This window comes from Oxyura jamaicensis, chromosome 1 (genome assembly GCF_011077185.1).
Source record: "Oxyura jamaicensis isolate SHBP4307 breed ruddy duck chromosome 1, BPBGC_Ojam_1.0, whole genome shotgun sequence".
Lineage (NCBI taxonomy): Eukaryota > Metazoa > Chordata > Aves > Anseriformes > Anatidae > Oxyura > Oxyura jamaicensis.
This window is the reverse complement of record NC_048893.1, coordinates 106,023,348-106,045,721: the sequence shown is the minus strand read 5'-3', so window position 1 is coordinate 106,045,721 and position 22,374 is coordinate 106,023,348. Positions and strand designations below refer to the sequence as shown.

The 22,374-nt window shown below is 44.5% G+C and overlaps 1 protein-coding gene across 4 annotated transcripts in view; it reads left to right on the top strand.

Annotated features, from left to right (window-relative positions):
* The first annotated feature begins 12,093 nt into the window (after positions 1 to 12,093).
* APP (amyloid beta precursor protein) overlaps positions 12,094 to 22,374 on the top strand; it is a 211,232-nt gene continuing 200,951 nt past the window's right edge. For 3 of the 4 annotated variants that reach the window (XM_035315532.1, XM_035315531.1, XM_035315529.1), the window contains exon 1: positions 12,095 to 12,118. The gene's annotated coding sequence lies outside the window, so the exon portion shown is untranslated. Of the gene's footprint in view, positions 12,119 to 22,374 lie in introns of all 4 variants that reach the window. The other variant, XM_035315530.1, reaches the window with a different exon arrangement.

Here is a 22,374-nt window from a genome sequence, read left to right as displayed (position 1 = left end):
ACCCCAGGCGACCTTGCAATCAGTAAAGCCTGCTCAAAGCACAGCAAGGGTGGAAAGACCTAAGCTGACCAAATCTCAGAGGACCTAAAACACGGAACGTGGCATTACCACATCCTGCTAGCCCCTCTAATAGTCAGGCCATGAGCCAGCAAAGTGCTTGTATAGCTGTTTAACTTCAGGCACACCAGCAGCCTCACTGAAGTCAGTAGGACTATTTGTATGTTAAATATTGACTACAGTAAATGTTCTGCTGGCTCAGAGCCAACAGAGGTCTGTCATGGCTGTTCCTTTAAAGAAAGCAACTGCATCTAGCAGCAAAAGAACAGGGCTGCTCTGGGGAAGGGGGAGGTAGCAATCTACCTGAATGTGGAAAAGGGTGGATTTGACTACCTTGGCTGATGAAATAATTTTTTAGGGGGGCTGACTACCCAGGACTAACATACAGGCAGTTCTCTTAGTGTCCTTATCTGCCCACTGAAAGCGTGAAATGCTATTACTAAAGAGTGTCTATGTCAATGGTGTCTAATGACCTCAGAAATTGTGTGGCTGTGTCACCTGGGGCGATGGAGCTGTTCTCCATCTCTTTGTAGCATAAATGAGAGCACAAAGTGTTCAACTTTGTCTAGGTATTCTTGAGCTTTAGTTTTCTAGTGGAGTAACCTATATTTAACTTTAGTTTTTTTTTTTAAATTAAAAGCCCGATCTTTCCAGTTCCTATTTCTACTAACAGTCCCTATTCATTTAAATAAATATACAGATGGAAAGCTATTTTCAGAAATGCTCAGCATTGGCGTATATTCTGTGGAAGTCAGCAGTAAAACTCCTACTGATTTTCACTTGGGAGTGGAACTATGTCAATACTGAATGGTTTTGAAAAGCACAGCTTAAGTATCATTTTGACTAAATGCTGCCCAGGTATTATAAACTGAAGATATTAAGTCAAAACATTTAATTAAGTGTCACAATATTTTCCGTCCGTATTTTCTCCTTAACATGGGTGCCTTGTCTGCACAGGCAGAGACATACCACAGAATAAGTCAAATACTTCCTACAGAGACTGCTGCTTAATTCAAGCCGCTGTTACAACATGTTATGTGGCTTACAAAGTTTAGCTGAAACATGTGCTTGAAATATACCAGCTATTTGCATCCTTGCTGCTACACATAACTCCTTTCCTTTTGCCTATTTTCTCCTTTTTTAACACTGACATCTGAAGAAATTTAGGTAATTTGTATTAGAGCTTGAGGACTATACCATTAACGCCTAGATAATGACAGTAGTTGATGCAATTCCACAAGAACAAAAAAAACCTTCCTTAATATGGTGATTCCCATTCAATATATATATATTCACATATATATATAGAAAATACATATTGTGATAATTTTAGCACACTGATTTTTAATGCCTCTTTTCAGCTAGATTTAGGATGTTTTCTGAAGAATGAGGCTGTGGTTCCATGACAATTTAAGGTTACATGGGTTAGGGTGACTGCAAAAACAAATCTTACCAACAACAACAACAACAAAAAGGTATAGTTTGCAGCCAAATCAGCTTCTGAGTGGACTCGTTACAGAAGCACTGGTGCTGGAGTAAGACAGAAGATGGAGAAGCCTGGCTGAAGGCAGAGTCATGGGTCGCTCTCACACAGGTTGGTTTAAATGACCATGGAATTGCACCAGAATATCTTCAGTATTCCTTGATACACACTGGAGACTGTAAGGCTGTTCCCTGAAAATCCTGTCCAATATCTGCTTGTTCATAGAAATGTTTTTGTTGATCATGATGAGAGAGACTTGGATCAGCCCGTAAGCATGTAATAAGAACAATAAACGTCCTGCTTTCTTAAACATTTTTCTTAAGATTAAGTGATCAGTGATGGTTGAGTCAGTTTTGAATGTCACTAATGCTGTTACAACGCCAACATGCTGTTTCCACCAGCCCTCATGATTGACGGGGACCAGGGCTGTTTTCCTCATCTCGATATATAGCTATGTCAATAACTACCTTAACAGATAAACAGCTGTAAAATGCACCACAGAGAGTGTATCATATTAAATATAAATTTATGTAAGTGTGTATTACATATTTAATATAATTGTAAAGAATTTCTGGCTCCAAATATAACGTTTAAGTGCAAGGAGGAGGGGGAAGAAATAAATGTCTTCACAGTGTGATGGTAAGAGATGTGATACATTTGGTATAACAAGCATAAGATACCAAATGAAACAACTTAGAAATTGTATTCAGTGATTCAAGATTTATCTGCTTAATTTCCTGCTTTTTAAATTATTTTTATTTATTATTTGAGATTTTGGAAACTGAACATCATTATTTATGCCTGCTTATTATTTTCAATAAGTTTAGGTTTATAGCAATGGTATAGCACATATACTGTATAGTTACTATGATAGAAATATTTTCCCATTATGTTTTGAGACGCTGCTATTTTCCATATAGCTTTTAATTAACTTTCTCTATGATAAGAATTTATCCTATCTCTGAAAACTGAATTTGAGTGAGGTTTTCTGAATGTATTATATGCCAAATTCAGAGCAAATGACAGAGGTATTTGCCACTTCAGCTATGCTGTGTAACCCCCTGCCACTTTTTAAAAAATGTGGGTAGTGTTTACTTAAATTGAAAAATAATTGAGGATCCATTCCGGTCAATGAATGTGCAAGTAAAGTCAGGTGGTGTATTCGGAATAACCTCGGTGATTTCAGCAACATTTCTCACATTTTCAAAAGTCATTTTAAATGAAATACAGTCAACTTCAGACGAATCACTGTTGAAAGCAGGACTAAGCAAGCTTTAACTGGATATTAGCTTTTACAATTTGATCTGATTCACTCTATGATTATATAGTGCAGTGGCTCACAGTCGGCTGAATTGAGAGTCAGTTCCCAGGGCGGTCCTTCTTTTGTGTACAAAGATAAGCTTTCATATGCAGGTGTCAGAGCCTGTTCTCTCTGCTGCACTGTGTTGATGTTTTGAAAAAATTGATGGTTCTTCAAATGTCTAACATGACACTGATCCTCTTTAACTCTGCATATTTCCCTGCCATTATAAAAGCAGCCCTATCGCTTTCAGCACTTCACTAGTAGCTCATTAAAAAAAAATGCAAGGAATAATGTCAGCATCTCTGTTGTGATTAATATTTTGACATTCACACCTCTGCTGACGGGTGCCTGAATAAACAAGCCATGCGATCCACACAGGTGCGGGGTGCCTGGGACCCTGCCCTAGCCCGAAGGCTCAAGGCTCCTGCTCCACCAAGTGCCGAGGTGGAAGGGAGGGCACGTACAAGCTTCTGCAATCAGCACGATGGGGTGGTGATGCTGGATCCGGGTGTTGGCAGCTGCTGAGAGGAACCTTGCTTTGCCTTGCCAGTACGCAAAGTCTGGTTTTGTGGCTGTTTTTAGTGGAACCAACATTGTCTGTTCCAGTGGGTGCCATTCAAAAATCCTGCTGTGGGGGAAGGAAATTTCACCTACTCTCCTACTCTCAACATGTTTTGGAGTCTCTAAGACAGGGACTTATATGTCCTTTTTTTTTTTCTTTTTTTTTTTTTTTTTGGTAAAGAAATAAGGCAGACGTATGTCAAATCAACATGAACAAATATTTTAAAATCCTTTTGCTGAAAGAAACTGCAGGGTGATTACAAAACACAGAGGATCTAAGGATGGCATTATTCTTGTATACAGAACAGTCTGCAGCTCTTCATTGCAATTCCACCCCCCCACATCCTTCAACACAAAACCATCTATTACAAAGCTACTGCAGTCATTGATTTATGTGCTTGTGATCAAACTTCCCTGCTTCTGATACTGTGAGCATTTTATAAAAGATGCCTGCAATTCCTAGATGGACTCAACGTGTCTGTTCCTGTGCTGTTGTGCAGCTGCTTTATTATGCTCCTGGCTTCTCATCAGTGATTTCAGTCTTAGTACAAGGCTCTACAGAAATGAATCTCTTGGAAGAGCTCATTTATATTTTGATGATCACCTCATCTGCATAGCTGCACTGTGTACTACTGTGTGGTAACTGTCCATGATACCAAAATCCCGATAGCTGTGCTACAGCTAATTTTCAAGGCAACATGAGATGATACTGGTCCTTGCCCCAGAGCAGTATCAACTGTCTCACCGAGCAGTCTGATTTGTACTGTCCCATGTGTGCCTATTAGCCTAGACTTGTGATTTGGGGCACTAGGCAAAACATGAGAAGATGTCTCATGTTCTGCAGCTTCATGAACAGTTCTGAAGAGGACTCTGAGCCCACTGGTCTGGCAAATGTGAATTACAGCTGTATAGAGGGTTCATAACAGGACCCAGCAAAGGATATAATATTTTAAGGCTTCCTCCTCTTCCACATTCTTACATTTTACTCTACAAAATACATTTATTTCTAGATGATAACCATAAGAGGCATTAGCAATCTCTGTAACATAGAAATACAAGAAGCCAACAAGAAACAGTACTTTTAATTCAATGTTTCCTTTATTTTCAGGTCTACTAGTTGGCTTGAATGGCAGATCTTGAGGAAAGAGCTACCAAACACTGGTAACAGGAAGGAGGGGAGATTTCTTTTTTCTTTCACGTTTGTTTCCACTTTAATTACCACCTCCCACATCTAGGCACTGCACAGGCTATTCCATGACGTTCTTTCCCAGGCTCCTAATATGAATTTACAAATGCAGAACTAGGAGAGTTACAGATGCAGTCTTTACCCCCAGCCTCTCCCTCCTCTGGTTTAGAAGCAGAACCACAAATGCTGCTGCGGCGTGGCACTGGGAATGCAAAGGTACCAGTGGTATTGCAGAGGGTGGTGGCAATTGTCAGAGTGGAAGCCCCAGCTGCCTACAGAGAGAGTGCCTGGAGCTACAGCACAGTCACCGTGATTTAGAGCTCTCCTTTCTGTCTCTCCAGCTGGGCCCACGGTCTTTCAGGTAATGCTTTCAGTCTTGCAAGTGGCTATACAGGGAGAGAAGAGACAGAAACCTGTGGAACCTACAAATCCAGCTGCTGCTGAAATCCCTACACATATATCCCTACAATCCCTAGGGACAGTTCAGGAAAGGGTAAATGGTGTGGTGGGGCTTCCTATAAGCAAGCTGAGGAATGGGAACCTGGCCTGTATTAAGCGGGGTCTACTAAAGACCTTAAATGTATTGTTTTTATTTTCACTTTTACAAACTAGCTGGGACTTTCAAAATCAAGTTGAGCATTGTATTTCTATACACAGGTGGTAGGATGGGGCTTTGAGCATCCCAACCTGTTGTGTTAGCAGTTTGCAGCTATTTTAGGATCTAAGACACTATCATAAAAAAAAAATCAGAATAACAATGTATTTCTTCATTCTGTACAAAAGTGTTCAGTTAACTAAACTCAGAACCTAAGATATATTTTGTGTATATATAGCTACATACATACACCATCTGCTAAATTCCCTGTTTCCATTTTTTTATTTCAATTCCAAGACAGTTTTGAAAGAAACTTTTTTACAAATAGCTCCCTGTGCCCAGTCAGAAACCTCTTTTTTATCTTGAGCTCCATTTCAGATGTACATGGAAAGCTTGTATGGCCAGGAAAAAGCCAATACAAAGGCACTAAGATCTTTGTTTAATAACTTCACTACATCGAAGTGCATGTGGTTGATTTATCGGCAGCACCTGTCTCTCACGTACAAAGTCTGTAAAGAAAATACAGTGTATATTAGTATGTTCAATCCTATAATATGGAAGATGAAATAATAGGAGCCTAAAAGCTGAGAGGAGTATTTGGGAACTTCTGGTCTTTGGGGAGGGTTGGACAGGTGGCAGAAAACTAGATAGATTTGGGCAAAGCTGCAGAAGAGCTAGGTCCTATGGAGGAGAACCTGACATGGACAAGGCTCTAGAGATCTGTGTCCACAGAGAGAGGAGCAAAGCATGGGGGAGAAACAGGATAGGATAAAAAAAAAAAAAAAAAAAAAAAAAAAAAAAAGTAAATATTGGAGAGAAAAAATGACTTAACGACTTCTGAATACTACTAAGAAAGCTTACTAGTGCAGTCAGAGATTGAGAGAAATCAAAGACGTCCTGTTAGTTGAATCTATTTTTGTGAAATAATGATTTGGGACATTCCCACCACAAACTGCAATGTTGTTTTTACCTGTGAAAACAAAACCATGGTAGAACAAGCTGCTGAAAAGAGGCTGAGAGGACAGTAAGTATCTCATCAGCCTTCCTAACACACAAAAGCGCGTGGTAACAACCAGTTGTAGGGGTGCAAATAGCCAAACGCCATTTGCGTAGTTGCTCTGGAATTCCTGTGGAGTTAGATGCTCTCAAGGGCTTGCTTTAATCATTCAGAAATGCTTATTGTTCTCATGAACAATGCCAAACATGACTTGCCTGAAAATAAATTTGCCTGTTGTATTGTATGATGACTTTTTTTGTTTATTGTGAGAATCATGTTGGCATTGAGTTGTTTCCATATAGGATGGTGGGGAAAAACAACACCAGAGAGCCAGCACCTGCAATATTTTACTGGTAAATTGACCACACAAGGCATGAGGCCAAAAATATCTGGGAAGATTCAGTGTATACAGTAGGAAAAAAAAAGATGTTAAATCCAGATTCTGCTAGGAATATTTGCATTATGCGATAGTTGGGTAAACAAAATCAGGGAAACAGAATCAAATGAAGAAGCAGCCACTCCAAACATCGCTTCTCTACTGACACCATAAGTGAGCAACAACAGCTCCTGTCAACAAAGGGAGAAGCCAAAACAACACCGTATTTGTTTGGTACAGAGCGATGTCCATATTTGTTAGCATCCTAATCACTGGAGCAATTACTGTTGTTCGCATCTCCATTTCATTTCCTTGGCTGAGCACTCCTGGGATTTTGGACTGTGATCTCATTATTTGCTTGGCTCTGCCATTTGTATTGTGTACCTGCTCCAGCAGATATCATCAACTCCTAATACTTCTGTGCTATGCAGAACAATCATTTGCATTTGAGTAGGTCGCTATGGCTACTGGCTACCTAACTGTGTACTGCATCTGTACAAGCCAAAAACTGAAGGTGCTTTGCAGAATTCAGACAAGGATCAACTGTTCAGGCTTTGAAACCATATCCGCACCTATTGTTACTGCTAACAGCACGTATTTGTGTAGGCTTGATTAGGTACAATCTCTCTCTTCCTATTTTGGATTAATATTTAGAATCTCTTTTTCTCAGGGCTGCCACCTGACTCCAAAGGGAAGATTGTCTCTAGAGGACACTTGTGTGACAGTAAGCGGATTAATTATACCTGCAGTGGTTCAACGTGTAGCATAAAACCTAAAGGTTTTCCATTAAAATTAATTCCATGCTGTTAGAAAATACAAATTCCAGCTGGGGTTGTCTGAAACAAATCAGCAATTTGTGCTGTAGTAGTTTCCAGAGTGCAAAAGAGCTCCTTAACTGGGACCAGCACAGGAGGTGCCAGTTCAGTAGGATTCAACTCCTTAACTTCCAAGGTTTGCCCAGAAATACTAACCTTTGTGCTTTGTTCTGTTCCCTAGATGAATCACAAAGGCAGGGAAAAGGTGTTATCCACGGTAAAGAAAATGTGGAGACTGAAATGAAACGACTCCAGAATGAGACAGTGAGTCAGCATCAAAGCCTGGACCAAAACTCAGGTCTGCCAACTTGGAGCCTTCTCCTCAGAGCTGAGAACAAATGAAGAAATCATCTCAGTGAAAGCACTGGCTGCAGTGTTATCCTGAAGGAATCTGACGGAGGAATCATCCCTAATATGAATAAAATACAGCTGAGACTGACGACAATAATTTTGTCCATGTGCATGAAGTAAGTCTCCATGATGAGAAATTCAGTGAACATTGATTGGCAAATTGCATGTGTTCTATAAACCACTTGCACGTATTAGGAGACGTCTGGCAGTGTGTCCATGCCACAGGCTGGCTGCTCTCTCCTCAAGACTTATGCATGAGTCTTCCAGTTATAACTCTCTGCTACGGGATCCATGGGAGCATCAAAGGGAAGTTTATTGATTAAAATTAATCAAAGAATGTTCGAAGTCTTGCAGTACAATTTTTGCTTCCCCCAGCAAACACATTAACTTAGCTATTATTTTGGGAGGGGAGCTGGAGAATTTCAAAATTCCCCTCTTTCTCCCATCCCAAAAGAACGGTCTGGTTTTGGTAACAAAGTGTGTGTCCGACCCAACAATGTGCTGCTTTGGTAAGTGTGGTACCAAAACAAAGGTGGAATGAAATATCCATTTACTTATTTGCCATTGTAATTCATTAAGTTATGAAGCAGACTGGGGTGTTTTATTATCTATTATGGAATAATATCAGCATTTGTGGATAAGATCCACCTGCTCCATGGGTGTTCAATAAGGAATTGTATAGCTGAACAATGTTTCCATTTACATCATATATTAAAAATAAATGGCTGAAAAATAATATTAGACATCATTTGCACAGAAAGATACAGAGGCAGAGCACAAAAGTGGTCAAAAAATTAAACTTGACATGCATGCTTGGTCATCGCTTTGAGAGTTATCACACTAAGAGTGAATAACTATGCTCTGCAGTTAAAGGGAAATCACATCTGGACATAGTTTGCAATTATTTGCTCAAAACTTTTTATAAAATGCCAGTGTAACCCCTGTGATGCAGCCTGTGCTGCTTTCTTCTTCTTTAGGGAGATGATGTTCATTGTTTGTCCTGTTGTGAGGCGGTAGTGGTCTTTGTAGTACTCCATTTATGATGATTTCTGAGGTCTGGTAAGGCCAAATCTCAATACTAAGAAGACAAGTAGAGAAAGTAAGAGATATTGGTGTACTGGGTCTGGCTGGGATGGAGTTAATTTTCCCTGCAGCAGCCCATGTTGTGCTCTGCTCTTGTAGCTACAACAGCCCTGGTATCACCCCAATGTTTTGTCTATCACTGAGCAATGCTGGCACAGCATCCAGACTCTCCAAATGCACCAAAGTCAGTAGGCTGAGGGTAGGAAAGAGGTGGGGAGGGGACATCACCAGGGAAGCTGACCTAAACCGACCAAAGAGATATTCCACAGCATGTGGTGTCACTCTGCAATAGAAGGTGGGGAAGGGGAAGGGGAGGGGGACTCCCATCATGAAGACATCGTTCCTCCCAAACAACTGCTATGTGTATTGAGACCCTGCTTCCCAGGATGTGGTCAAACATCACTTGTTGATGGGAAGTAAATATATATATATTTTTTTCTCTCTGTTCTTCCATGCAGCCTTTGCTTGTTTTTTTCCTTCTTAATTTTCATTTTAATTAAATTATCCTTATCTCAACCAATGAACCTTTTTTTTTCTTTCTAGCATACTTTCTTCTCCCCTTCTTCTTCTGTGAAGGGGGAGTGAGAAAGTGGTTGTGGTGGAGCTTACCTGCCCAGCAAGGCAAACCACCACGACTGGACCTTCTATACAGATCCTGACAGAGGATGCAAACCCTCTCTCTCTCTCTCTCTCTTTTTTTTTTTTTTTTTTCTCTCAGCAGGTCATCTCCAAATTTTGTAGACCTTACAAACAATTTTCAAAAGAGTCTTTAGTTATGACCTTAGGAAATCTTGTCATTGGTTTGGATTAGTGGGCTGGCTGTAAATGGAAACACCCACCCCATCGGCCTTCCTGTACCTTTGACTTTTCCCTACCTTTTCACTGTAGCCTTTCCTCCTCTCCCCCAAGGTGCACAACCCCATGGGTCTGCCCTACTCCCAGTGAAGAGCAAAAGGGGCCTCACGCCTGCCTGCCTGTCCACCACGAGGAAGGAAGAGGGCTTGGCTAATCCAGAGAAGCAGCAGTTGAAATACTGTTTGATTTTAGCACTGGGAAGAAGTGTTTGCAAAGAACGACCAAGCCAACTTATAATAAAAGGGTTACATGAATCTATTTTGGTCTTCTATCCATCTGGAAGCTTTTTTTTTTTCAGAACTTGCAAAGAGCTTCCTTCTGATTGCCTCCATTGTTTCTGGGAAGAATTGTTTTTGAACGACCTCCATCAGCTTTAGGAGGATGTTGCTTATTTGCAGCCATTGCACTGCCTTTCCAATGGCTGAGTTTAGAAGCCAACTGGTTTGCAACATTTGCATAGCAAATCCTTCCATAACCCCTCAAAGCCATGTGATCGTTATCCTAACAAGCAGATAACAGTATTAAATTATTACAGCTAAGCCTGCCATTGTTGCTGTTTGACAAATTTTAATTTACAAGTTGTGTTGTGTCATGGGTGTATTCCCTAAAAGCACCTACTAATTACGCTTTTTGGATATACTTCTCCTCTGTACGTTGGGGGAAGGGAGGGGCCTTATCTGTTATCTGCCTGTCAGAGATCTCTCAGATTCACCAAGTGTGACTCAAGCAATTCCCCAAAGCCTTGGTACACCTTCAGTTCATTCATTTGCATGAGAAGATTCATATTTGCATGAGAATGGTCTTCTAAATCAAGAGCCTGACTATGTGGATGAAAGGCTGTGGTGCTAAGGTATCTTCCTGTACATGGCAGCCTGCCTGATCCTGCAGTCCAGTTTTATCTCACCCCATAAACATTCCTCAGCATCTGGATGAAGCCTGGACTAAGTCTCGGTGAATTTTGACTTAAAAAGAAGATGGGCATGAGAACAGCGCTGAGGACAATGCAGGCCAGGCTTCTGCCACCAAACTGCATGCTGTGGAGATGCGGCGGGTCTGTTAGTTGTGGTCATGGGGTCCTTGTTGAGAGCAGAGAGGCTGCCATGGAGTCAGCAGTTCAGATGGGACATGTCGGGTTGTAGCAAACTGGATTTTGATTATGATAGCAGCATGCAATTCTACTAACGCCCATTTTTAGTGCACCTTATGGGTTTACTGTAGCAATTATTACCATACTATTGAGAAAATGAGAAAGTAAGTTTGCTCTGGCCTCCTGATTACAAGCCCTCAATTTTGATTTCTTCCCTGTTCAGCCATCACAGGTCCCAGTTCTGTCCGTGCACCTGTGTGCATTTTTAATCAATTTTACTTCCACAAATTTTACATTCATCTTGCAATTGCAGTGAGCAAAGCAACGCTGCAGTGGTCACCGCTGCCTCCCCAGGCGGATCAGCAGATTTAGACCTGACGCATGTGCTCTGGTGTTCTGGGTATGGGCTCTGGTTGGCGTTTATTTGCCACCTCTGTGTGGGTAATGACCAAGAGCTCAGTGGGTATACCACTAGCAGAAAAGGCAAAATTCGCCAGCTGTTAAATACCCTTTAAAGTTGTGGGGAGCTGGGGGTCGGCCTCTTCTCACAGGTAACTAGTGATCGGATTAGAGGGAGTGGCCTCAGGTTGCACCAGGGGAGGTTGAGGTTGGAAATGAGGAGACATTTCTTCTCAGGAAGAGCGGTCAGGCGTTGGGACGGGTTGCCCAGGGAGGCGGCGGAGTCACCGTCCCTGGGGGTGTTTAAGGAAAGGTTGGACGTGGTGCTCGGGGACATGGTTCAGTGGGTGACATTGGTGGTAGGGGGATGGTTGGACCAGACGGTCTTGGAGGTCTTTTCCAACCTTAATGATTCTGTGATTTCAGCTTTTCTCTACACACATTTTAGGTGGTCTACAGCGGCCTGAGGGCACCTGTGAGCGCTGCAGGCGGGCAGGGCAGCACAGAGCCTTCCCAAGCCCTTCAAACCCCACCATGGCGACACCGGGGAGGCCGCGGGAGCACCCCCGAGCCGCGGACCCACGCCCGCGGCCGGGCCCCGAGCTCCGGGTGCCGCGGGGCCGGCCCTGCGCCGCCCGGGCGCCGCCGCTAGGGGTCTCCGCGGGGCGGGGAGGGCCGAGCCGAGCCCAGCCGAGCCGAGCCGCGCCGCCCGCTCGGGGGCGGTCCGGGCCATCAGCTGACCGGCCCCGCCGCGGCGCTCGGCTGGTGCCGCCGCAGCTCAGTCGCTCTCCCCGGCAGCGGCGCCGCGGATTTACAGCCGGAGCCCAGCGCGCCTCGCCGGCCGGCCGCCCGCCCTTCCTCCTTCCTTCCCTTCCTCCTTCCCTTCCTTCCCCCCCTCCCGGCCGCCGCGATGCTGCCCCACGTCGCCCTCCTGCTGCTGGCCTCCGCCGCCGCCGCTCGGGCCGTAGAGGTAAGCGGGGCGGGGGGCGGCCGAGCAGGGGGCTGCCCTCCCCGCCGCCCTCCTGCGCTTCCCCGGGCTTTGTCTGCCCGGAGCCGCCCCTGCGGCGGGGCGGGCGGGGGTCGCCGGCGCTTGCGGGGCGGCGGGGCGGGGGGCGCGGCGCTGGGGGCTCCATCCCCGGCCGCCGTCGCCCTTCCGCCGCCGAACAATGGGGCCGCCGCCGCCGCCGCCGCTAACTTCGGCCGCCCGCCGGGGTCCGCGGGGACGGGCGGCGGAGTCGGCGGCGGTTCCGCCCCCGGCGGGCCGGGGAGGGCCGGGCGCGCCCCCCCGGGGGCTTCCTCGGAAAACTTTGCGGGGTCGCGCTGCGGGCGGTGCCTCCCCCGCACCCCCGGGCGGGCAGGGGCTGCGGGCTCGGCTGCGGGCGGTGGGCGACGGCTCGGGGTGCGGGGACGGGGAGGAGCGGGGCAGGGCAGGGCAGCGCCCGCCCCACGGCGCACACCCCCGCAGGTGTGCGGGGCGGCGGTGGGGAGCTGCCCGGCGGGCTGGCCCGAGGGGGGGGTGCGTGGGGAGGGGTCGCCGCGCCCCCCATCTTCTCCCCCCGACCCCCGCGGGGCGGGTTTCCCTGCGGCGGGGCGGGCTGGGGCTGCGCGGCCGCGAGAAGATGGCGCCGCTGCAGTGCAGCACAGAGGCGCCGTCATGCGAGCGGCGGCCGGGGTGCGCGGCCGGCCCCCGGCCCTGCCCTGCCCTGCCTTGCCCGACGCCCCCTCGGCTCTCCGCGGGGGGCTGCGCTGCCTCCCCTTCCCCACCGCCGCCCTCCCCCGGTGCCTCCGCTCAGCCCCCCGGTGCGGCGGGGAGGGATCCGCCGCCACCCTCCGACCCGCTGAGGTGGAGGTGTTGGGGTCCCAGCTTGAGAGGAGGGTGCCAAAGGAGGGGTCCTTTTATCCGAAAACCGGAGGCTGAAGCTAGGTGCTTGCCCCCGGGCGGGGAGCCGCTGGCCTGGCCCGGGGCTGGTCCCTGAGGGGGGTTCCGGGGGGACGCGGCTTTGTGCCCCAAAAAGCTCCGCGCCTGCCTCGGGGCGTCACCCTGCCGGTGCTGGAAGCGAGGGGGTGTGAAGAGGCTGGGGGGCTTCCCAGCTTGCGGATATCAAACTCGCCTGGGGTTTATCGGCTTGATGCGACTGTGCGTTGCCTATGTGTAGCAGAAGGAAATTTCTGGCTTGGGTGCTTAGCTGAAGGAAAAAAAAAGAAAAAGAAAAAGAAAAAAAGGCTTCAGATAGAAATGCCCATCCCTCCGTGGTCAGATGGGTCGCTCTAGCCCTGGCCTTACACAAACACAGGTGGATGAAAGTGCGTGTTCTGTAAAAGTGCTGGCAAGAAAACGGGCATGGATGTTGCATCCAAAGCATTCCACGGAGAGCCTGTGTTCGGAGACGTGTACAACCCCATCCTTGCAGTGGTGCTAGCTTGAGTGGCATCCAGAGTTTTCAGAGGCGCCCTTTGCCTTGAAACAGTTGTTTAAATGAGCCCTGATGTTTGTGCAGGAGCTTTCGATCTTGTTCTGGCATTTCATACGAACGTTCGAGGTTTTGCGTTTTTTCCCCTTTTTTAACGTGTGGTAGTGGGGTAGGTTTCAACATCTGGTCTTCTTGTGATTGGGCATTCGTTAGGCTTGTTACTCTGAAGACCGACGATTTGGACGAGTGACTGCTTTTATAGCACTAAAATATGTCATAATAGGAATTGCATGCGTGCATTTACTGCGCTTGAATTGTCTTTGTGTACTAAAGTGTGAAATTTTGATCTTTGGATTAGATTCCCTTGAGATTTTGTCTCTAAAATGAAACATTTTCCCTGCCATTTTAACAGAAGCTTTTTAGAAAGCAGCAAAAGATAGATACGTGTTTTCAGACGCAGTGGTATAAGGAAGAGGGAAGGCAGGAACAAAATTAAAAACCTCGCCGTATTACACATAAAGAATTCCTTTCTAAAATTACAGGTAGACTAACATTTATGCATCTCTGAAGGAAATATTCCTCAGTGACGCTACAGCAATGTCATAGTTGCTTAGTATGTTGCTTCTTCCACTCAAGTGAATCATACTTACGGGGGTTAGGAAATCCATTGGCCACGAATTCGTGGTATTGTCATTTTCTCGAGTCTTCCCCTGGAAATGTAACAGACAGTGACTGTCTTTATGAATTTAAGTGAAGAACTGTGGCTTATAAATCAATGTTTCTTTTAGTTAGCACACTGAGGTTGCTCAGATTTGTCGTGCTTGTTCTGCTTGCAGCTGGAGGGCCATGTTCATGAGCAAGGCTCTTAGACCAGAAGACTGAAATCAAGTTATTAAAGACATTGATATCGTACAAGGAGGTCCTCAGAAAGTCAGTCAACAAGACGTATGTTGCCTGGCAGCTCTTTTAAAAACTGAATAATGTTTGTAGGCCTTTATTTGTTTCTGTCCTTTTAAATGAAGACCCAAAATGCTTGTTTCTTCATTATTTCATTTTTAAGCAGAGCTTTACAAATTACTTCTGCGACATGGGGAGGTAAAGGAAGCTTTTCTTTCTCCTCCATGGCAGAATTTCAGTTCTTCCTTTTGCTTCTATTCCTGAATTCCTCTGGCAAAGATTTTCTGTTTGTTGAAGGATCCCTTTTGAACTTCCTATTTAAAATTCTGCTATGTTGCAATAGGAGACTGCGTGAATGAGAGAGGCAGGGCAAGCATTATGGATTCTGGTGCATCGGCAGTCAAATGGACAAATTAGAGGAGGAAAAAAGGAGCTTCTCCGTCACTCCCCCGTTTGTCTTTTGTTTATGATTAATGAGCAACAGACAATTGCGAGGCTTGCGTTCTCTTCAGATGTGTTTTCTGGGGAAAGAAGTGATAGCTATGGTACTTTTCATAGAGCACGTATGAAAAATATGAGGGAGGTGACAAGATCTAGATATTTTTTTAATCCAAACACCTTCCAAACAAGCTGCTTGTGTGACAGATGCAAGTGATCTTTCTTAATCTGTTTTAATTAAGAGGTATTCTCAGTTACATGACAAATTTACGAGAAGTAGAGGTCAACTTCACGGTGGCTTTTCATGACTTTCTCTTGGCACGTGTTTAAAACATTAAAGGATAAACAGCTTGTAAGTTGTATGAAGAAAAGGTATGATGATTTTTTTAATTGGCAGTCCTTTTAATGCGCAAAGCTTGGCACAGTAGCTTCGGAGCACAGTTATTTCACCTAACTGCTTGGTGAAATGGCAGCTGTTTGTTGGGACACTGTCATTTTTCGGTGGCTCTGTAAAATAATTAACACAAGCTTGTGTAAGGGGAAAGGAACAAGAAATGAGGGTCACAGAGACCCTCAGGTCAAAGCAGGGCCTGCTATGGAGGTTCAGCCAAGGCTGCACAGGGCTTTCTCCAGGCTGCTCTTGGAGATGGAGCTCCAAGGACAGAGACTGGTCCACGGCTTGGTTGGTTCACCAGTTCTGGGTGGAGATGCGTCTCCAAGCTGTTGTTTGTTCTGAAGGCGGTATCGCTGGGTTTAGTTTATGGACTTGATCCTTGAATGAGTGTAATCTTGACATCCGTCACACCTTCCACGTTCCTTCATATATTTGCGTATCTTGTGTGGGACATTAAAATCACCGTGTGCACAGGTACGTGTGCATACGTCGCACGTATTGGCTGCATTGAGCTAGTAGTCACTTACAGATACCGTATATCCCGGCAGTGAAGAGACAGAGTTCTAGGCTGCCCCTGATAAAAGAAAATAATAGGGTTTATATATGGTAATGTGTTCACTGAAGTCGTTAGGTGATCTATCTACTGTGGTTTTAACACATAAGTCTAGAGCTGGGTGTTATTGGATTTAAATTCGGGGGATTTTGAAAAAATCCTGTGGTGTAAGAAGATTAAAAGTAAAGCAAATTGAAAAAAATAATGAACGCCTTTCTGTAGGCTTGGTTTACTGTTAGAACATGCTCCTGCGTTGAGAGTTTACAAAAATCACTGCCAGGCTGAGCATTGCCAAGAGCAGTGTTGATAACAGGGGTGAGCCTGGAATAGTCCTGAGACACAGGGCCCTCAAGAGAAGTCAAAGTTCTGCTCTGATTTTTTTTATTATCATTATTTTTTATTTAAACAGAAGGTTGTCTGTCTGAGGAGTCTTTGTTCTCAAAACTTGGTCTGGAACCTGCCCTTCTTCCCTGACTTTCCCTCAGAAGTACCTAAAGTGAGGTGTTGAAAAGACATTTTTTAATACTTTTGGAGGTACTGGGCCACAGCAGGGTATGAACCAGTAACACCTGGTGCGTAATTTTTGGGTTTTCAGGTCTGAGTAAGTCAGTTGTCTGCCCTCAATTGTCATGTGATACCGGTTCTGGAATTTAAGTATATGTCTTTTGTTTTTATTCATTTTGAGCAAAAAAGGAAACCTTTAGAAAACTGATTCTTAAACACTGTGATCTGCAGGTGCATCCAGTTTCCAGAAGTACCTACTTTTCCTTCTGAGAATTTAGGCATGTAAAAAAGAGAAACAAGCTACGTGGGAACAGTGTTCAAGGAGATAAAATCAGGCAGCAGCCAGTCAGTATGTGTGCACATAAATCAGTGTTTAGCTCCTGGTGTAACAACGCTGCAAGCTCTGTGGCTTCTTCAGCTGAGAAGCGGGGCTTCTGGCCCCGGTGTTTTCATGCTGGTCCTTCCTTCAGGTTCAGGAGAACTTGGTCTGCTTCTGAGGACTTCCTATTAACGGGTAAGTATGGGTTGTGCTGATTTAAGAGGCTTTCCAAGCAAAGCCAACGTTCTGGTCAACTGCTGGTCTTTCATCGCGTGTGGGACAGCCAAGCCGTGAACAGAGGGGCGCGTGAGCCGGCGCGCTCTGTGGTTTTGTAATCCGCCTGGTCTTTTCAGGCTATAGCCCAACAGCACCGTCCGGCTGGCAGCAGAACTTGTTCAGGAGCCAGCTGCTTAAAGCCACTCTTTGTGCTCCCACCCGTGGTTTCTAGTCGCTGAACTCAGTGCTTGCTGACTGCTCTCTCTGATGGTTTTATGGTGCTGTGCTGCAGCAAACAAGCTGTCCATTTTTTTTTGTTTGTTTGTTTTTGGTAGGTCTCTTCTTCGGGCAGATGCTTTAGACACCTGTGTCAGGAAATGGTCTCAAGCAGTCAAACTGGCCCTGCTCAAAGAGCAGGCAGCTTTTCTGGGGAAGGAGTGCCAGCCTCTGAAACCACACTTGCTGAAGTTGAGGGAAAAGCTTTTAGTTAAGGTGTTGGTCCCTTTGCCTCCCTCCTGTGCACTGTGGCAGGACACGAGCAGTCTTTTCACACCTGACCCCTCTTTGGTTCCTGGTTGTTAGAAGTTGCCGTCAAGTCACAGTGAAAGACAAAACACTCCAAGGAGCTGTGTTCAGGGATGGATAACTCCATTCAGCTCCTCCTGACCCATTTTACACTCATCTAGATAGGAATTCCCTGTTCACCCTGCTCTGGTTTGTCCTTCCCTAGAGTAGAGCTTATCTATTCAACCACAGCAGATAGCATGTGACAGGAATGGGGCAAAACTGGTTGTACCTGTTACTGAAAGCATTTTAAAAGTGCTGCCTTTCAGAGCAGGCTATCAGTTTGATCCGGTTTGGGGGTTTCTTTTTTTTATGTAATTTGTGTTAGGAATTGCAATTTGTAAAACACAGGGCACATCTAGAAGGAGTTTAAGATGAATGAGCAAAACCCTATATTGCATTTTGAAACTCTATTAACTTCGGACTTTGATTCAATTTTTGAAACTATGAAGCAAGAGTTTATGCATACACAACTCAAATTGAGGTAATGCAGTTATTTGGTGCTAACAGATTTGAAATGTCCCATTATTATTTTTTTCCTTACAGTGAAGATGAGAATTGCCTCCTCATCCATCTCCAAAATTTAGAAATAGCATCCTTTTGACGCAGATGAAAAAGTGGAGATGGAAGGGCAGGATTTTGGAGTTGTTTCCAATCTCCTTGTCATGCTATCGCATCATCCTTGTGCCTGCAGCAAACGTCAGCACATCTTGGAGTAGAGATGGCGCATTCTGAAGCTTTGACTATGTAAAATCATTTTTTTTCTGAATTTTGGGACCTGCAAAGGACTTTTTTTTCACCACCTATTTTCTCAGACACTGTAATACAATTCTGAGACAAACAGCTAGTTTAAGTTCCTTTTCTTATGATTAGTTATGTACATTTATTTATAACTGGAGCTTGGCAGTGGATCTGGGATAGGGAATGCTGAGCTGATTCAACAGGCCTGTTGCACTCTGCTTTGTCGTCATCCGAAAGGTAGCTTGAAAAGCTTTGCTTCCTATGTCATGTCTTAAAATATGGGGAGAAGACTTTTTGATGTGCTTTTTATTAAAGCTTTGATTTTGTTCATGTTTTCAGCTCCCCATAAACTTGAGTCATGGCTTCTAGTTTTTTTTGTTGTTGTTGTTGTTTTTTTCTCTACATGAAAAGGGTCATTTTTATTTAAACTGCAAAGTAAAATACAGTATTACTTAGGGGAACATAAACTGAATAAGGGAAGGAAACTGTTAAATGCTAAAAAAAGGTAGTGGCTTTAAAATGACATTCAGTATTTTCGTTATTTTCCTTTATTTTCCTATAAGCTTTGTGCATTTAATTGTGCTAATTGTTGATAGATTATAGTTTGGATGATGAGTAGGTATAGTATGGGAGTTAGTAGTTTTTTATATATATTTTTTGCACGTGCGTAGCATTAGTAAGCATCTAGACTTGCAAATACATGGTAAGCAGTGGGGTTGTTTTGAAGCTTATTTGATATTCTTTGGTATGCTTTGTCTGTCCTCATCCCAGTCATCTTACTATGAAATGGAATAAAATTGCTTCTAATGACACATCTTTCAGCATCGCAATTCTGTCGCTGTTTCCTTTCACTGGCTCTGTCTTCAGTTCTATTAAGTTTGTTAGAATAATACTGACCTGAAGTTGCTTAACCAAACTATAAGACTGAGGATGTTGGAACTCCCAGTTGTTCTTTCAGTGTTTTGAGCTCCTCGAACTTCCCTGCAAGCAATCTGTAGTCCAGGTGTCTAGAAGAAAGATCACAAGTATGTCAGCTTTACATTACAAAAAAGAAAAAAAAAAGAAAAGCCGTCAGAATTCACTGTTGGAATTTCATGCAAGAGCTTGAGAATGAAACTTGGAAAAATGAAAATGTCAAAGAGCAAGTAACGGATCCAGAACAAATATGCATGTGAGGTTTGGAGGCAGCAACCAGAGCTGAGGGGCTGCATTAAGCCCCTGTGCTAATTTCAGGGGTTTCCTTTTGTGCAGGGGCTCTAAGGTCTTCTTGAAGGTTTTCAGAAGAAAAACCTGGGAATGGCTGAGCTTTGAAAGAAAATACAATCTCCAGTAAACAGGGGGGTGAAGTTAAAGCATTTTACTTGGAAATCAGTCAAAACTCTTTCTCAAAAGGTATTTAAATGTGACTTCGGGTTTGTCAGACAGCTCTGTATCAGAGTTTGAGTTGTGGTTATCCATGAAACTACCAAGCTCCTGTTGGAGTTCAGTGCAGCTTCTGTGGGGAAATGCAAAGGTTTGGATTTAACGCAGCGGGGCCTTGGCTGCGTGGCGAGCTTGGCTGGGTTTAGCATTTGCCAATTTGAAGTGATCTTATGGGAGTGTCAGTGCGGTTTTGGGGCCTCTGAGCCCATCCCAGAAGAGATTCCGTCCTCTCCAAGAGAGGATCATCATGGAGAGGACTGGGGCAGGAGCTGGCAGCTCCGAGGGATGGAGGCAACCTCGTTTACTTACTTCATTAAAGCCCAGCGCTGGAGGTAAAACCCAATGAGAAAGACGATCTGTAATATATCAGGAGGAAGATTGAACAGGGCCTTAATTGCCTCCACAAAGAGGAAATACCAGGCAAGGAAAGGCGTAGCGGCTCGTACCGTCTGGAAGGCATTCAAATAGGAAACCGCGGACATGTTTTTAACAGCGCAGGCTTGTGGCAAACTGAGAAGGGAAGCGTGTTTTTTTTTTTTTTTTGCCTCCAGACACGAAGAATGCGTGACTGGTTTTCCAAAGGAGTAAGTTCAGGGTGTTGGGCTGCATGGTGGCGAGCAGGAGATGAGAGGAGATGCTCTCTGCATGGTGGGGCTTCAATCACGTACCCTCCTGCAGATCCCCAAGGACTGCAGCAGTGTCCTGTTGTAGAAGATTTTTTGGCTTGTGGACACCAGCATTGACTGCAAACACAGCGTAAGTTACTCGCTTGTTGGTTGTAGGGTATGAGTTTTGGTGTTATCAAAGTACAGCTGTAAGTAAGCCTTAAACTCGATTTATTTTTTTAAGCCTGTTGAGCTAGTGTTTTCTGAGAGTAACTGGGTTTGGATTTCAGAGACATTTGTGCTAATATTTACAGATCTACTTGAGAAAAGAGTTGGAAGTGTCTGCTCTTAGCACTAAATTATGATTTTTTAAAAAAAGAGTGATATGTTAAGCTTTCTTACTTTAACCAGTTTAGTTTCTGGATTGTGTTTTTTCTTCCTGTTAGCAGTCTGCTGAAGCAGGAGATGCTGGAGGTGGGGCCAAACACCAGGAAGCTGGGTTGGTTTGGCACATTTGCCACGCTTGTTGATAGTGCAGAACAAGTTTGGAATTGGATCTGCTTGAGGTTGCCTTTGTCCTGTGCATTCAGGTCAGCTCCATGGCTTCCCCGAACACAAGTTTTGAAGAAAGAAGGAAACAATTTGTAGGCTGTTTGCTCGAGTTGTGAATGGCCTGAATGGCTAAGGAGTACTTGTACAGGGTTCTCGTCTATTAAATGTCTGAGCCTGCAAAAGAAAAAACCTCGGGAGGATGATCACTAAATAATGTATCTTCTGAGCAATGTGTCCTGAGTGTTTCAGTGAAAGCTGAGGCTGGTGTAAAACGCCACATGAGCTTTTAGGGAATGCTGTGTTTGATCTGGGGTGCACGCTTTGTGTAGTGCACGCTTTGTGTATGTCCATCAAATACTGATTTTTAATAATACAGAATAATTTGGCAAAGAGAAATACTTAAAATTTGTGGAATGTGGCAAATGGGAAATCTCCAAGTTAAATTCAAGTATTGCAACTCGCCCGAAGTCTAAGAGTTCTTTGCCCTGTACAAAAGAGTAGATGAGGAGACCTGCCTGGTTTCCCCCCCCCAGCGGGGCTCTGTGGGTCTGTGGCTGCTGTTGGCTGCTGGAACCACCCCTCAGGGCTCCGAGGGGCTTGGGTTGTCTTCCAGACGCATGAAAATCCCTGCTCTTACTCACTGTGCAGGCAATAAGCTCTTCTAATTCTCGATGTGTCCTCTCTGTCAGGTCCTTTTGGTGTTCAGCTGCTTTTGTCTTGCTCCAACAGAGAGGATTCGTGTTTCAGTAGAAACAGCACAGTATAAGGTTCACCTCAAACAAAACAAAACAAAAATCCCTGCTCTGTTCTTGCTCCAGCTATCTTAGTTTGTGTCAGTGGCATCCTAATGGAAAGACTGTTTTTAATCATGCTAGCAGCCAAAAAGCTGCTCTGCCTGAAGGGGATGTGCAAGGGAAGACAAATGGGCAGAGCTGTTTGCTGCTCTGCGCTGCACGTTGGGAAGACCAGACAGAGCCGTTTCCCTGAGCTGATGGGAAGAAGTACTGGATGTTTTTGCTAAACTAGTGAATCTTTAGCAAGAATCAAGAGAACGGGTAGGGAGAAATTTAATCTTGGGGGTGTTAGCACTTCCTAATAAAAATGCCTGTAGATTTCTGGTTGACGTGTACCTTGAAGATTCTCAGTCCTCGAGCACTTTGCTTGAATTTGGAGTATATGTGGTAGGATACCAAGTCTTCTTGCTAAACCAGATTGTACAGAAGGTTTTTGTTTGTTTGTTTGTTTCTGAGTCAAAACTAATAGAAAAGAAAGGGGCAATATTTTAGCCACCTGTTTCCATGACTACAGTTACATGTCGTAAAAAAGCACATAAAAATTCCTTGGGGAAGTGTCTTTGCGTTTTTCATTCCTAAGAAGCAGGATCACTTATGGCACCTAAACTGGTATAAGATGTGAACTATCAAGAATAATAAAAAAGTGGAAGTGAAATAGGTGAGCACCTACAGGGTTAACTTGAATATCAATGTATTTTATGTACTGTGCTAGTGGTTTATCTGCTTAAAAACTTTCCTCCTCTGTCTTTCCTCTCAGACCTGAAACGATACTTTAGTTTCTTACCAAAAAAAAACCAAACACCTTTTTCTTAATTT